The sequence below is a fragment of the Ictidomys tridecemlineatus genome, chromosome 4 (assembly GCF_052094955.1).
Source record: "Ictidomys tridecemlineatus isolate mIctTri1 chromosome 4, mIctTri1.hap1, whole genome shotgun sequence".
Taxonomy (NCBI): Eukaryota; Metazoa; Chordata; class Mammalia; order Rodentia; family Sciuridae; genus Ictidomys; species Ictidomys tridecemlineatus.
The window spans coordinates 80,370,209-80,386,328 of record NC_135480.1 but is presented as its reverse complement, the minus strand read 5'-3'; the positions used below and the strand labels follow the sequence as shown (position 1 = coordinate 80,386,328).

General features: G+C 40.9%; 1 protein-coding gene across 1 annotated transcript in view; it reads right to left on the bottom strand.

Annotated features, from left to right (window-relative positions):
• Positions 1 to 16,120, bottom strand: part of Panx1 (pannexin 1) — a 40,391-nt gene that overhangs the window by 22,637 nt on the left and 1,634 nt on the right. The gene's annotated exons all lie outside the window — the stretch shown is intronic.

Genomic DNA, 16,120 nt, shown 5'->3' with positions numbered 1-16,120 from the left:
TCCCATAGCAGCTGGTAGAGAAGCAGACAGCAGCAATGCCTGAGGAGAAGCAAGACCCAGGGAAGAGAGAGCAGAGAGCCAGACAGAGGCTTCTCAATGCCACCAACACCAGTCCAGGGCCTCTCCACTCTTATCTAGCTGCAATAGGAGGGATTCTGGCCTACTTTTGCTGTAGTCCTGGGCTGGTCAGAAGGGCACTGAAGATCTTGAGGGCTGAGCAAGACCTCAGCTGCCCTCTGACAATTAAGTCCACCCTGCCTCCCAGGACCCAGAGCAAGTTTTCTGCGTTGCTTCCACATGAGAGTGCTGTGGGATGGCACAGAAATCAAGCCTCCTCAGAGTTAATGAAACCAACAAAATCACAAGTCTAACAAATATAAGAACAGGAATGGTGAGCTACAGTAAACTAGCTGGGAAAACTTCAGAGGAACTTGCAAATGGAAGCTATTCTAAGCTAATGAGAATGCAGGGAGCAGCACATGGTTGCTAATGGGATGGACCCATGCTGTGTACTTTCACCCTCATGTGAGAGACAGGAAACTGAGGCACTGAGATCCCCTGGCTGGTGAGAGATAGCTGGGACATCCACTTGGGTCTCCATCTTTACTTCCAAACTCAAGAAAGATGAACCAAAAGGCACAAGTAATTGAAGAAAATTGGGTCAGACAGGGGGAAATGAGAAGAAACAAAGCAAGGGAATTTTTTGGAGGGGAAAAAAAAATCAATTCTGGGGTGGCTGTTCTGGGAGGTACAGAGGCAAAACAGAGAATATAATAATGATTATATCAATAACAGTCATTAGTATCTACATGATGTTTTAAGGGTCTACAAAACATCTCATTTTTTAAAACAAATCTGTACACGTCAATGTAAATTACACACACACACACCCCCCTCATACAAATGGGATCCAGGTACATCATAAAACAACCTACAAAGCACTGAACTTGAAAGGGTTGTCTCTATTTAAAGGCTGCCAGGAAAATTTGAAAATTGCTCTACTATAAACTCTAAGTTCAGTGAGAACAATTACATAAAAAAGATCATGAATTTGTGCTGTAAAGAGAAGGGATGAGTAATGTTTGGCTCTTAAAAATCAACAGAACAGCAACAAGCCTTATTAGGACAATGAAGCAGGCCTGAGTCTGCTTAAAGTACCTTTGACTCCAACACAGGAAGACCAAATGACATTTGCCCCTGAAGGTTCTTTCCTGCCGAATACTCATAGATCCCAACCATCACAAAATACAGTAAAATTATAAGAATCTCATGATAACTTTTCTTCCTAAAAAAAGAACCCCATTCCTCTCTTTTTGCCTTCCCAGCAGACTTCAACCTAAACCCATCTTCCAACTCTAAATACAAGAAAATTTATATATCCTTGAAGTCCCAAATTATCCATGACTGCCTCCACTTCTCCTTTGCAGAAAATGACTCCAAGGCTCAGATGTATTTCAAAATAGTGAGGAAATACAAGTACTCTTTACAGCCCAATCTAAAAAAACGGAATTGAAATAATTTTCTTTCCCTTTAAGCCAAGCTGGTTCACTGGGTCCCTTTTTTTCATAGCTGAGCTGACTTTTCAAGAGAACACACCAGAGCTAACACCTGTGCCTTTGCTAAGATGGGCACATTGATGCTATTTTCTAGAGTTCCAAGGAGTCCTGATACTTCACTACCCATCACCTATTGTACAGAGCAATAAATAGCTGTTCCCCGTCTTAGAATAGAAGGTCTTCCCTCATGGATTAGACAAGGCCCTATTAGTATAGCAACTCCCTTTGTACCTACCAACCACACAGACCAGGATGTGTGACCACATGGCCCCACAGCCAGAGAAGAAGACACAAGGTGGTAAGCCTCAGCAGGGAGCTGACCAGAACCCCTTAATCCTATGAACAATGGTGGGAAAGCATGGCTTGCTAAATGCCAGAGAAGAAGAGGAAACTAGACTGTGGTGACAGCCACAAGTCACCACGAGACCTGGTTTATATCTAGGGAACAGACAGACTGGGGAACAAAGGGCTAGTCTGAGGGACTTCTTCCTGTGGTAGCAAGTTCAGTTCCTTAGCATACTAGGAAGGTCTAAACCACACAAAAGAAGAACTTGAATAAATCTAGTAAAACCTGACAACCATTCCAAAAGTAATATTTCCATGACTACCACGGTGTGAAGTTAGGCATCAGAAGGACCCAACAATACATTAAAGATGCAAAAGAGGATCAAATGTTTTTAAATTTTTAAAAAATTTTGCCATCTTGTGTCCGCCGAAAACTAAAAAATAAATATTAAAAAAAAATTTTAAAAAAATTGCCATCTTGATATTAACATAAAGCTCAAAAAATTTTAGTTTTATAAAGCCACATTGATATTAACACAATGCTGCATTTACCTCATCTTTTTTATTTTTTATTTTTAGATGGGGTCTCACAATGTTACCCAGGCTGGATTTGAACTCCTAGGTGTGAGTAATCTTCCCAACTCCCCACCAAATAGTTAGGACTATAGGGGCACACTCCCATTCCCAGTTTACCTCATCTTTTTTTTTTTAATTAACATTTATTTTCTAAAGTTTGCAGACCTACAAAAAAGTTACAAGAATATTACAACATCATGTATATTCAAGGTTTAGCTTCAACCCACGTCAACGTTCTGCCACATATCCTCTCTATGTATATATGATATATACATTCTATTTTTATTTTTCTGAACCACTTGAAAATGCTGCCAACCTCAGGACCTTTTAGTATCAGAATTGTGAATCCTGAAGGAATGGTCTTCTAAGAACAAGGACATTCTCTTAATCCAGTGCAAAGACTGAACTGAAAATAGCATATGTGGTATAGTTTGCTATCTGCAAAGTTTGAATGTCACTTATTCAAAACACTAGAGATCAAGTGTTTTAGATTTTGGAATATTTGCATGGACTTTATTGGTTGATTATCATAATTCAAAAATCCAAAATCTAAAATGCTCTAAAACCTAAAACTTTTGAGCTTCATCTTGGTACTCAAAAAGTTTCAGATTTCAGATTAAAGATGCTAAACCTATATTTAGATTTGCCAAACTATTCTTAATAGAAACTTATTTTTTCTTCAATCAGAATCCACGCTGCACTTAGTTGTCATGTATTTTTAGTTACCTTTTCTGGAATGGCAATAATCCCAAGGGCAGGCTGTGGGTCCTCCTCAGAACACTACCTTGGGAGTCACTGACTGGATAACAGTTTCCCCCATGACTGCTGATCTCATCTATCACCATAGTCATTTGGCTAAAGTGCCTCCACCAGGACTCTCTCCACTGCACAAGCATCTTTTCCCTGTGAATAAGAGGAGACCCTGGGAGACCATGTAAATATTTCATCATGTATACTTCATATTCCTTCCTCTTCAGCATGCTTCATCCAATGTTACTTGATGACACAAATCATCCACTCCATGGAAAAAAAAAAATCACATGTGAGCCAACGTGACTTCTACATCATTCTGATGTTCTCTTAAGTACTAATCACCTCTGAGTTCCTTACCAGCACAGAATCACCTCTTTGAGAGAGAAAGTTTTTACTGAATTCAACTGAGACAGGAGTTTGACACTCTCATTCAATTCAACAAAAGAAACCTCTCAACTAGCTATCATTATACCCATTTTATAGATGAGGAAATAGAGACTGGGAGGGTTAGGTGACTCAACAAACACTTGGCCAAGCTAGGATTCACCCCCAAGTGTGGGACATACATGATACCCTGGAAGGAAAGTAGAGGCAGACCTGGAGCTGGGCAGAGTGGAGATGACTGGACACTGCAGAACACAAGGCTGGCCAATATATAGGAATCAACAACATCCTCTCCCAGCAACCTGGTCCTAAGCTCTACACCCAAGTTCACCAAAATGTGTCATCAAAAACCACAGAGCCAAGCCAGGCGCAGTAGCACATGCCTGTAATCCCAGCAGCTCGGGAGGCTGAGGCAGGAGGATCACAAGTTCAAAGCCAGCCTCAGCAACTTAGTGAGGCCCTAAGAAATTCAGTGAGACTCTATCTCAAAATAAAATATAAAAAAGGGCTGGGGATGTGGCTCAGTGATTAAGTGCCTCTGAGTTCAATCCTTGGAACCAAAAGAAAAACAAAAAATCTCATTATATTCAATAAGCATTGGGTTTTCTTTTACTTCCTAGCAAGTTACTTGCTCTCTCTAAACCTAATTTTTCTCATTTGTAAGACTTCATAAAATTCCTATAAATATCAAAGGAAATGTCTGCCACAGTGCTAGAACACAGTGAGAGCTCAATAAATGGTAGCTAAGATGTTTATTTCTAGGTGTCAGGTGCCATGGTAAGCCCAGGAGATATATGGATGGAAAGTCCCTTTGTCATACCATGTATTGTTTCTTCTGTGCATTTATAATTATTTTAATTTCTCATTTATTTACTTTTTTTTATTTTCTAAAATGTACCATAAAAGCTAACCTTGAATTTTTAAAAGTCTACAGCCTGAAACTAGATTCAACTTCATGAAGTCTTTTTGTATCATCTCTCCCTCAAAGATGACTTTTAAAAGCTAGCTTTTGTAGCTCCTGAAACAAAGAAACCTTTTTATGTAGTAGAAGGCCTTTGGCATCTAAATTCAGTTCTGAATCAAACATTAGTTACTACATAAAATGAGAAGAACTCTTAATGATTGTTACTATTATGTAGACAACTGGTCATGAGACCGATTCGCAAACAAGGGCAATCTAAATAGACCATCATGAGTTTCACGTGACAGAGGCAGATGCTGAAGTGGCAAAAGCTCTTTTCTCAAGGGACGTCAAATAGAAAAGGGACTTCCAAGCTGTCCATTAGAGTGGGGTATTTACTACCCCATGGCCTTTGTGCCTCCAGCAAACCACTGAGAGCCAAGGGTTCAGGCCTCCCAAGGGCTCCATACTTCCCATCTCTACAAGAGACAACAGATGGGAAGGATATTTCCCAAAGGCAGAGCTTAACTCAAAAAGCATTCACAGGGCACCTACTATGTATGTGGTACTGTATGTGATGCAGAGGATTCAAAGATAAAGCAGGCACAGTCCCCACCCTTCCAGGGCTTCTAGTCCAGTGGAGGAGGCCAAGAATAAACTACTAATGATAACAGATTAAAAAAAAAAAAAAACAAAACAAAAAAACATTGCATGAGGGTAAGGGCTGAACCATGATACTCACCAGATATTCACACTTAAAGCAAGGAGAGGAGAGAACCCAGACTGGGGAAACAACACAAGAAATACCTTGAGTCTGTGGAGTTGAAAATGTGTTGAGGTCAGGGAGCAGACTACTGTGTCTGAAGAAGAGAGTCCAGCTGGGGATCAGGGCAAGGACATGCTGGGACCACACGCTGGAAAGCACAGACTTGATTCTGAATAGTGGCAAGGAGGTTCAGCAATGTGGCGTGGAGGAACATGTTGTCTCCACATTTTAGGTGCTGTAATACATGCACAAGTATTTCTGGTGACCAGCTGGGGCTACAGTGTTGAGCTGGGGTAAGACTGGCTGGGACTCTAACAGAATCAACACCCTTCCCAGCAGGAATGCAAAGAGTAGGAGAGAAGATCCCTTAGAAGCAGAGTAAGAGACCTAGTGCAAATCAGCAGTCTTCTGAGCTGGGAGCAAGCTCCCGCCATTAAGTGTACTGCCCTGTCATACGTACAACAAAAGGGTAGAAAGCACACAACACTGGCCAAAACCCAGGCCTTAGAATGAGAGCTGCACTCCAGCCCCGCTCTGTGTGCCTGGGCTCAGTTCCTGACCCCTGTCAGCCCATTCATCTTCTGTCAATGGGTCATAACAGGATTAGGGGCATTTCAGTACCTAACATGCACTGAATGTGCCCTATGTTCCACAGTATGTTCTGGTGCTTCCTGTGTATTAATTAATTTAATTCTCTCCACCCCATGAGATAGGTTCTTCTATGACTCCTTTCACTAAGGAGGAAGCTGGAGCACAGAGAAATTACATAACCTGTCCAAGGCCTCACACTGAAAGTGTGTTGTGTCTAGACTAGATCCCATGCATGCTGACTCCAAACCTTAAGCCTTAAACCACTACATATTCCACACAATCTCTCAAAAGTGGAAAAATATAAATGTTTTGAAGAATTGCTGCTGAGAAAAATATCAGGCCTAATGAATGTAGCACATACACAGTGGCTGTTAATATTAGCAATAAGGACAGAGGAAGGCATGAGGAACATGTCCCGTTGGGACATCCCCACTTAGTTGTGGCCCTAGCTAGGCCCTTAGCAGACAGGACTTTCTGTTTTGCCAGATCGTGAGAGCCAAGTGCTGGAGCCATTTGGGACCCCATCACACCACACCTGGTCCACCCCTGCCAGCCACAGTCTTATTCCACACTGTCCACTGTACTGGCCGAGCTTCATAAGTGATCACAAAGTTTCAAAGCATACTCACTAAATGTGACCAGTTTGAGTTCTTCCTGAATCAATTCCAGCATCCCCAGGACAATAGAGAGGCATGCCTGCAGAGCTCCAGCAATGGTTCCTGATAAATTTTTACCCCATATAATGTACCACAGCAATTCCAAGATATATATGATACTGCTGGTACTTAAAGTGCACCAAGTTAGTAAGCTGAAACTTCCTGCAATGCCCCTAATTAGTCTCTCCCCAAAGTATCTGGGGTATGATTTTAAAATGCTCTTAGTTCTCAGAAGAGGATATACAATTAATCAACAAATACATGAGAAAATGTTCATCATCTCTAGCAATTAAAGAAATGCAAATCAACACCACTCTAAGATTTCTTCTCACTACTGTCAGAATGGCAGCTATTATGAAGACAAACAACAAGTGTTGGCAAAGATGTGGGGGAAAAGGCACACTCATAAATTGCTGGTGGGACTATAAATTGGACAGCTATTATAAAAAGCAGTATGGAGATTCCTTGGAAAACTGGGAACGGAACCACCATATGACCCAGCTATCCCTCTCCTCGGTCTATACACAAAGGACTCAAAAACAGCATACTACAGGGACACACAGTCACATCAATGTTTATAGCAGCACAATTCACAATAGCTAAACTGTGGAACCAACCTAGATGCCCTTCAATAGATGAATGGATTAAAAAATGTGGCATATATACACAATGGATATTACTCAGCAATAAAAGAGAATAAAATCATGGCATTTGCAGGTAAATGGATGGAGTTAGAGAAGATAATGCTGAGTAAAGTTAGCCAATCCCAAAAAAAACAAATGCTTAATGTTTTCTCTGATATAAGGAGGCTGACTCATAGTGGGGTAAGGAGGAGGAGCATGGAAGGAATAGAGGAACTCTAGATAGGGCAGAGGGATAGGAGGGGAAGGGAGGGGGCAAGAGGTCAGCAATGATGGTGGAATGTGATGGACATCATTATCCAAAGTACATGTATGAAGACATAAATTGGTGTGAACATACTTTTAAAAAATAAAACCAATAAAAAATAAATAAAATGCTCCTACTTAAAAACCCTCTGAGATCCAAATAAATTCTGAGATCCAAATCCCACAAGGCCCTCAATAACCAGACTCCTGTTCACCTGTGCATTCTTTTTACACCACTTCCTCTTACCCCTTTCTCAATAGGTACCAATAACACTAATTTTCTTTCAGTTTCTCAAAAAAAGCACATCCATTCGTCCCTAAGAGGTCTCAACCATGCTGATGTGTCACTTGGCTGCAGTGTTTCTTCCTCAGTAAAGCCATTCCTGAGGCCCCATACTAGATGAGGTCCTCCACTACCTCTCTTGTTCCAATGCACTGATCAGCCAGAATTCTGAAATGACTAGGGAGGTGGCAAGCTCCTGGGACCATGTCTGCTTTCTCACTGATAGATCCTAGGGTGAACCACAGTGCTCAACAGATATGTGTCCAACAAAGGAGTATATGAATGGAGAGCAGAAAAAGAATCAGCACCTTAAGGCAGGCACAAACCACAGTTCCTGAATCAGACAGCCACGGTAGTGCATGCAATATCTAACTTTATCTGGTGCCCTCATGTTACAGGGTGAGACTGATCTCAAGGGAGATGCCTTCTGCCCACACATGGGCCACACAGCTGTTCCTTGCTATTAATAAAGGGATCATCTTTCTGTTCCATTATTCACTTCAATAGCTCAATAAGGAAAACAAACTGAGAACGAAGGGCTTAGACTGCTTTTTAGAAAAAAAAATGAGGCCTTCTTAAGAAGAAGAATGTTATGACCATCAGTCTCTGGGCTCTCCTCCTGCCAAGAACACTGGGGAAAGGAAGGGAGGCAAGTCACAGTCATCACCATTCAAGACTTATTCCAGCTACCTCCAGAGCCTGTTGAATGGCCCTGAATCTGAAAGGGAGCTGGAGACAAGCCTGAGACTGTCTCAGGTCTGCTGGAGGCTGATAATTTTGCAAAGTACCTTCAGACTGTATTAGCTTAATTCATCCTCAGTACTAAGTCAACTAACATTTACTGAATATCAACCATGTGTCAGGCCTCTATGTATTATGTCATTTAATGGGTACTGCCTGCCTTTCAAATGGGGCTGTCAGAGAGGACAAGGAATCTTCCCCTGGCAAAAGAAAAACTGAGAGAGTGTTTCTCCTTCTGAAAAGCAGCCTTCCCATGGGAAAGTGCTGTGCTTTCTGGGAACTTCAGGAACTCTCATGCTAGATCTTCAAGTGTGAAGAATATATTAATACTTATAAGAAACGTTTTAAAGGTATTTTCACATTTCATAATAAATGATATTTGAAAGTTTTATGCTTTGACTAAATTTAAACAGGAAACAGGGCTCAGAAATAAAATGTTGTTAACCTTTTTGCTTAAAAAGAAAGTTAAAGAGAAGCAGTTAAGATGGATTTCAGAGAGGTGAGAAAAAGGATTTTATAAGCCAAGTAAGAAGTGTCAGTCTCTCCAGGACTACACACCCAACAGGAAAGAATAAATAGCCCAACAGAACGAGCAGCTTCCAGACTTGGCTAAGGGTGGCTGTGAGAGCCCAAAAATATGTCTTGTGAAATCTCAGTGTAAATAAGAAACTACAAACCAAGACCTCAAGATGCCAGTTCAAGTAAGAATGGCAAATTAGAAACTGAAGATTTTAAGTGTCAGTAAAGAAGTGGACAAAGGGGCATTCCCCACCTTGTAGATAGAGAAGTATAAACTATATTCTGAAGGGCCTCTGAAAGTACTTTTTAAATTTAAATGGTGCACATCATTTGACCCGCTGACTTTGAACTCCACCTTGGATCTTGACTCCAGAGCTTTTTGATCTTAAAGTGCAGTGTGGCAACTTTAGAATCTGAGACCACTTTGCAGAAGGAGGTCTAAGTCATTAATTCACAATAATATCACATTGTTATCTGTCTTTCATAAAAATTTATTATAGGGCTGGGGTATAGCTCAGTAATAGAGAGCTTGCTTAACATACTCTGGTTCAACCCCCAATATAGAAAAAAAATTTTATATATATATATATATATATATATATATATATATAAAATACATTTCTATATATTACATATGTCAACATGCAGTGAGCTTACTATTTTAAATTTAAAAATATGTTTAAAAATTTCTCAATTTTAATTTCTAATATGGTAAATACCAAAGATAAAACCCTCAAACAAAAGATTTTTGGAATCCTTAAGAAATTTTAAGTGTGAAAGGCTCTTGGGCCAAAAAAATTGAAACCACTGCTCTACAGAATGACATTTGATGTTGAATGATAAAGTTCATTTAACTTACCAGGTACCTCCTCACTTCTGGAAACAATCCAGTATAAGCTATTCTGACCAGAATGATCAGATGTTTTTATGTGAATCAACAGATTTACATGCAGAACAACAGAAACAGTCCTAAAATGGGCTTATTTTCCTAAGAGGAAATCAAAAACCAATGAATTAAGACTGGGTTTTCCAATACATAACAATGGGAGAATTATTGGCTACAGTTTTGATGTCCCATCAAAAGAAGAAACAGACTAAAATGGTAAAGGTTTAAATATAATTATTAAAGATAATCAGAAAAAAAATAAATGAATATTTATCTGCTCCAAGGATGGGCTGTGTCTAACCATGATGAAATTGAAAAAAAAAATTAATGCATGCACAGTTTTGACAAAAAACCCCACAAATTTCTCATCAAAATTACCAGACCAAACAAACAAACAAACAAACAAACAAAACAACCCTCACCAGAAACAAAATTTGAAAGTAATTAAATTCTAGTATTGCAGATATTTTCTTTTTTCAGTGGTTCTAGTATTGTTTTTATTTGCTCTCACAATTACTAAAATGTTTGCTTATTGTCTGTCTTGTCCTACCCTCCTGCTCTATTACTGTTATTCTAGTCAACTCCAATGGTACTACAGAGTTTTCAAGTAATTTTAATGGAGATATTTTTAAAAACTGATTCTATCAAGACACATAAAATTCCTTTTAGAGATAACATAATACTAACACTCAGTATCTAAAAATGGTAAAATCCTACTGACATCCCTGTTCATTTTGATGTTTACACACACTTTACTGAATGCCTACAAGTGACCTTTGCCCTTTAGTGAGTTTATTATAGGGTGGGGAGATAGAATTCAACAATTAATTATAGGAGGGAAACTTACAGGGCAAATGCAATGAGAACCTGTATCAAGAAGTTCAACTCAGAGGGCTGGGGTTGTGGCTCAGTGGTAGAGCGCTTACCTAGTACATGTGAGGCACTGGGTTCAATTCTCAGAACCACATAAAAAACTAAATAAAGAAAATAAAGTTTTGTTTTGTTTTTTTAAAGAGGTCAACTTAAAATTGCAATTTTACCCTAAAATGATTAATTTCTTTCTTAAAACCAAGAGCACATCAATGCCCCTTCCAGACTTCCAAAGGTTACATTTAGAGGGAGTCAGCGGGACTCCCTCTAAAAACACAAGGCAGTGTTGTTGTTGTTTTCCTTTATTTACTTGAAAGAGGAACTCAAGAATGCAAAGCCATCCTGGAAAATGATTTCATCTTCTGGAAACTGATAATGTTCTAATCTCTTTTACTTTCAAAGTTGGGGGTAAAAAAACATTTGCAAAGATTTTATACAAACAAGCTGTATGTGTGAGAGTAGTAATTTAAAAGCATGTAACCACCCATCATCAGGGGGCTGCTTAGATGAGCTATGAGAATACAATGTGCCATGGAATGCTGTTCTGCCCTTCATAAAACTGTAAGGCCTGTGTACTGACACAGAAAGCTCCTCAAAACATACTAAGCAAGAAACATAAACTATGACATCATGACTCAATTATTTAAAAATTAAAATAAGATATATACATGTTATATGAATGTAGAGAAAGGCAACAATAAGCTATTCATGGCATAATGGTTACCCCTAGCACAGGGTGAAGGAAGTTGAAGAATCCTTTACCACGAGAACATATTTATGTACTACTTGTACACTAAAACACTACAAAACACTAGCAAGGCAATATCTGTGCAACAGTAGCCTCTCTGGACAGCATGCATCCTTCTCTTGGCTCTTTGGTTCTGAGCATGAGTAGGCATGTGCTTTTCTACGGAATCTATGCCATGAGACCTTAAATACTAGCCCACTCTTACAGACACCACTAAATGAAGCAACCAGCTTTACCAGTTGGTACAAGCTGAAAAGCAATCCGAAGATATTCCCAAAGATGTGCATAAATTCAGCCACAAGGCAGTGGATGACTTCCCAGCTGCTGACTCAGTTACAGGAAACACAAGAACTATGGTTTTGGAAGCAGCTGCCATTTTATCTGCCCTTTGGCTAACTGGGCCTGGCCCAATGCCTTTAATGATAGCAAAAAAAGCAGCCCTAGCTAACTTTGAAGACCCATATCCCTTTCTGTCCAGAAATGAGGCTGCCCACTGGGAGGGCAGTGTGGAAGGGCAACAGGAGAGAAGGATCCCTAACAGATTAGATGCCCTTTTCCCCAGTGGTCCAGCCAGCCTGGCTCAGGGCAAGAAACATCCTGGCAGGAATCTGGGTCACCCCTCTCCTGGAGCTACATGCCAGATTAGGATATTAAAGGATCAAAGCAGTCTCTGAGGCACTGGGCTTTGCACAGCCCTAAACCAGAGCACTATAGATTCTGTTTGTCAGAAGACCCAAGAACGTAAGTCCCATTCAGAGTCTGAAAATTTTGTCTTAGTCTGCTCCAGCTGCAATAACAAAATATCACAGACTGGGTAGTTAAAACAACATACATGTATTTTCTCACAGTTCTGGAGTCTAAGATCTGGAGTACCAGATCAAGGTACCAGCAGAATCTGTGTCTGGTCAGAGCTCTCTTCCTTGTTTGCAGAGGGCTAACTTCTTGCTGTGTGCTCATAAGCCTTTCCTATCAGTCACACTTGTGGACAGATCTGTCCTCTTCTTATTAGGACACTAAACCCATCATGGGGATCCATTCTCATGACCTCTTCTAAATATAATTACTTCCCAAGGGCCCCATCTCCAAATATCATCACAGTGGGGATTAGGGCTTTAGCAAACATTTAGGCCATAATAGTAGCAAACTTAAGAGAGTTCATTTCTTTAATAGTTTAGATATATTCCTCTAGAATTTCAGAGTTCGAAGGCCATTTAATACAATCATGCTCATATTCTACAACAAGTGGTCACCCAGCTATTTCCTGGACCTCTTTTCCCGCCCTCTATGGGTAAAATGTGCTACACTTCTAGAGGTATTTGAGGGGGCATGCCGATGGTATAACTTTGCCTCCTGCAGTCTCCACAACAAGGACAGATGTGTGGCAGGTGTACGGTGTCTGTACCATACAGAATGACACCCTTCCTTCTTCCACAGCGCAATCCTTTAGCATTTTGCACACAGATCCCTCCCTTGTTACAAAAATAACACAAAGGGGGATGGGCCATATAATCTAAGCTTCTAGATCCAATGGTACAACTTATCTCCTTCCCATAATGACATTCATCCTTTATGATCCTTATCAGATGCAAATGTCTATGAGGAAGCATGCCTGGCCTGACACAGGACAGAATGGTATTACCAAAGGGCATGAAGTGGGAGCACTTCCAAGCAACTGAGACTTTAGGAGGATATACATCCCCTCCTTTCCCTCAGCCCAGCTGTTCTTCCAGGAAGGACCCAGGATGGATCTCTAACGTGCTCTAGTATCTCCACTAAGCTTCTACTGAATTCATCTTGCCGCATGCAAGATGCAATGCAGGGTGAGAGGAGGAAAAGGAGAGGGTTGGGAAATGCCAACTCTCATTTCTCCCTAGTCCAGAGTCACAATCGAATTTAAATTGTCTTCTGTGGTATGCCAGTTACGTGTGATGAGATCCTCTCCACCCTCTGCCACACACATCCCCAACTGGATCTTGCATAGAATTTTGGAAAGGCAAAGTAGAAATATCAGGCCTTGCAAAGCAAGTACCCACTTGTGTTATTAAATGCAACTCAACAGTTAGTATTCCACTGTCCCATAGGCTTCAAAACATAAGCCACAACTCAGAAGTTAAGAGTCTCCTAGCCACTTCCTCCAGAGTGTTTCTGCTTCCAATTCTTACCGTCAAAGGGCATAGCAAGACCATTGAGTGGCTATGGCCCCAGGCTGCTTCAAAAGCTAACAGAAGTTCCCTCCACCTTGACGGTGGCACCAACTCCACTCTGCCCCTCTGGACCACATCACTTCTGTGATGACCTACAACTCACAGGAGAGCAAGATTTAGTGAATGAATAAGCAGAGTCCCCTCTGCTCTCTGTCCCTGCTGTAATCCTCACCTCTCAGGCAGCCCCATGTCAGCACCCACCATGCTGGGCCCATGTGAGCTATAGAGGTAAAAGGGCCAGAGCCCTGGAGAGCAGTGCTTTTAATCACAATCAATTTACTACTATTTGCAGTATTTTATCAATACAAAAGGAAAACTGACATGAATCATTAAAGATGATCTTCTCATTTCTAATTTTGAACACACCCCAATGCAAAGAAGAAAACAAGGATCATTTCTGTACCCCCTTTCACATAGAGCCGCCACATACTAGTTTCACCTCCCACCTAAGGTGAGACTAATTCTCTCAAGCTCAAGCCACCTTATACCTCCTTGCTTTAGCTCACACTGCTCCATATATTTGGAATCCAGCCTCAGAGCTCTTCTCTGCCCTGAATACCTCACTGTTCCTGTGAGTCATCAGAAACCCCTCCTTCTGCCCTCCCACTGCATAGGCTTTAGTATACACCTGACATTTCCCACATCCCACGAATCTTGTATTAGGAGAGTTCCTGCTCTGCTAGATGATGCTTCTAAGAGGCAGATTCTATATCTCATGTGTCTGACCCTGCCAATATCAAGGAATGACACCATGCACACCTGGCTAAATAAACAGTTAATGATGCTAAAAGCTCTCACCTTTCACTCTCTCACCAGTGTTTGTGAAGTGACTTCCATGTGCAATGTAGGACACCAGGTTCTAAGGATCAACAGAAGATTAAGTATCTTGTAGGGGAGGCAGCCACACGGTGATGTATAATGTAAAGTGTAAAGTGTATCAATGAGAGTGTCCTGGACACCCAAGAGAGAAAGAATGACTATTAGGAACAGGAAGGCAAAGCCATGTTTGGAGTTTGCAGGGGCTATCTCATGCTTCTTCTAGGCCTGTGCTCGTGGACCAAATGTGGTGGGCAAAGAGCTTGCTCCATTTAAATTACTCCACTCTGTATTGTTGTGATTGTTCACTTTTGTTTCTTTGTTTTGTTCTTGTCTGAGTACAGCTAAACTGCACAAAACTAAATATTGCATGACATGATCCCAGTGTACAAATTTCACATATTAATTTATGTACCTTTTCTCTTCTCTAAAGCCCTCATCATTCTATGTACATGAACACTCAGATATATCTGATACGACTTCCCTGATCCTGTTGGCTGCATCCCACATGCCTGTCCTTCCCTTGCAATTCCTGAAGCATTTAGAAGATATGGGAATTTGCTTGAAAGTTCTATACCAAACTACCTGCCAACCTTCACTCTTTGGGAACTGAATTCAATACTTGTCTTGTTACTGAACCACACACTGCTGAATTATGTTACTTAATAGCAGCTTCATTCTAGTGCCCAGGGGGTTTATAAATATCCACAAAATAAGGAAAGGACCCCATCTCAAAAATCCTTTCATATCCTCCTCAAAGCACAGCAGTGCTATGCACACAGCATGAGCTTAAACCCTTGCTGGGTAAACCCATTCCCAACCTCCCTGCAAATGCCTCTCAGACAAGCCATCTCTTTGGAATTTGGAAGTATCTAATGCACTTCTGGCACAGATGTCTTAAGAGTTCCTCTAGTAGATGGGACTAGAGTTGAAGGTAGATTTGGTCAGAGTGACCAAGATCTCCCTCTTGACTCTGCCCAGACGAGGGGCCCAAGACTTACTTCTTCAGCACTTGGACCATGCCTCATTTATTCCTGGTTCCTTGGTCTCTGGCACTTGGTTCAGCACACAGCTGGCACTCAAGGAGCAGTCACTAAATGGAGAAATTATCTCCAAGACCCATGCAACTTAGTGGTTTTCCTTTAGGCTAAATTCCCTGTCATCTAGAAGGCAAAAGGAAACCCCGAAGACTAACTATGTCCAGCCCAAAGACTAGTAAAACTAAAAACTTAATTTCAACATGGAACTTGGCAACTTCCTGCCAAACTAAACAACTTAGTGCTGCAGATCACAAAATTAAACTCATTACCACCTTTTCTCTAAACCTCTGCTTCAACTTCACTACTTCTATGAACAACACATCCATTTATCCAGACCCACAACAAGCTGAACAAGTCTCTGCCCTTCCTGGCCTATTAAAAATCCAGGTTCCCAAGTTCTTCTTACTGTCCCTTGATCTCTCAGAAGTAACACTTTGTTTCCCTTTCACTCTTCAAACCATCCATGCACAAGACCTCAACTGAAGCTTCACCCTAAGGCATCTGGCCTTCCTAACTCCAACCTCTCTCCTCTTTCACATCCAGATCCTGCATACCATCATTAGGCTATTGTTTATTAAGTGCTATTTTCAACCAATCTGTCCTCTGCTCAATACTTCCCACTCCTGAGACTGTCAGTCTGTGCTCTTCTGTTACAATA